At 38.4% G+C, this 1,621-nt stretch overlaps 1 pseudogene; it reads left to right on the forward strand.

Annotated features, from left to right (window-relative positions):
• Window positions 1–522: 522 nt before the first annotated feature.
• On the forward strand, window positions 523–1,390 carry LOC105484605 (proteasome subunit alpha type-3 pseudogene; annotated as a pseudogene).
• The last annotated feature ends 231 nt before the right edge of the window (window positions 1,391–1,621 follow it).

Below are 1,621 nucleotides of genomic sequence, written 5' to 3' on the forward strand. Positions count from 1 at the left end.
GCCTGTGTCTCCCCCACATTCATATGTTAAAATCCTCATCCCCAGGTAGTATTAGAAAGTGGGGCCTGTGGAAGGAAGGTGATCAGGTCAGGAGAACAGAGCCCTCATGAATGGGATTAGAGCCCTTATAAGAGGCCTCAGAAAGCTGCCTTTCCCTTTCTACTGTGTGAGGACATAGTGATAAGACACCCTCTATGAACCAGAAAGTGAGTCCTCAGCACAAACAGAATCTGCCAGCATCTTGACTATGGACTTGCCAGCCTCCAGAACTGTGAGAAATAAATTCCTATTGTTTCTAAGCTACCAAATTTATGGTATTTTGTTATACCAGCCTGAATGGACTAAGACAATCTTTAATACTGTTACTCTAGTCTAAACAACACTTATTTCTCATCTGGACGACTGCAATGGTTTTCTAATTCTTTCCCATTCTTTATTTTGTTCTCCAACATTGCAACCAAAGTCTTCGCTGAAAATATAAAATTAGCTGGAATCCTTACGCATCCCGTTGGGTTTAGCAGGATGAGCTCAATCGGCACCGGGTATGACCTGTCAGTCTCTACATTCTCTCCCGATGGAAGAGTTTTTCAAGTTGAACATGCTATGAGGGCTGTGGAAAATAGTAGTATAGCTATTGGAATCAGATGCAAAGATGGTGTTGTCTTTGGGGTAGAAAAATTAGTCCTTTCTAAACTTTATGAAGAAGGTTCCAACAAATGACTTTTTAATGTTGATCGGCATGTTGGAATGGAAGTAGCAGGTTTGCTGGCAGATGCTCGTTCTTTAGCAGACATAGCAAGAGAAGAAGCTTCCAATTTTAGATCTAACTTTGGCTACAACATTCCACTAAAACATCTTGCAGACAGAGCGGCCATGTATGTACATGCATATACACTCTACAGTGCTGTTAGACCTTTTGGCTGCAGTTTCATGTTAGGTTCTTACAGTGTGAATGACGGTGCGCAACTCTACATGATTGACCCATCAGGTGTTTCATACGATTATTGGGGCTGTGCCACGGCAAAGCCAGGCAAGCTGCAAAGACGGAAATAGAGAAGCTTCAGATGAAAGAAATGACCTGCCGTGATATTGTTAAAGAAGTTGCAAAAATAATTTACATAGTACATGATGAAGTTAAGGATAAAGCTTTTGAACTAGAACTCAGCTGGGTTGGTGAATTAACTAATGGAAGACATGAAATTGTTCCAAAAGATATAAGGGAAGAAGCAGAGAAATATGCTAAGGAATCTCTGAAGGAAGAAGATGAATCAGATGATGATAATATGTAACATTTACTCCAGCATCTATTGTATTTTAAGTTTCTACTCCAGTCCAATGTAACTATTTAGCCCTGGATTATACATACTGTTCAATTTTCATTAAATTTTTGTCTTACTAAAAAAAAGAAGAAAATATAAAATTAGTTATATTTGTTCTCTCCTTAAAGACTTTCATTGTCTTTTTTTTCTGATTCCAGTACACATGAGAATTGAATATACCTTGAACACTAGTGTGGTAGACAGAATAAAAACTACCAAAGATATACATGTCCCAATCCCTGGAACTTGTGGATATGTTACTTTAACATGGAAAAAAGAATTTTGCAGAAGCAATTAGCTTA

This window comes from Macaca nemestrina, chromosome 1 (assembly GCF_043159975.1).
Source record: "Macaca nemestrina isolate mMacNem1 chromosome 1, mMacNem.hap1, whole genome shotgun sequence".
In the NCBI taxonomy this organism is placed as follows: domain Eukaryota; kingdom Metazoa; phylum Chordata; class Mammalia; order Primates; family Cercopithecidae; genus Macaca; species Macaca nemestrina.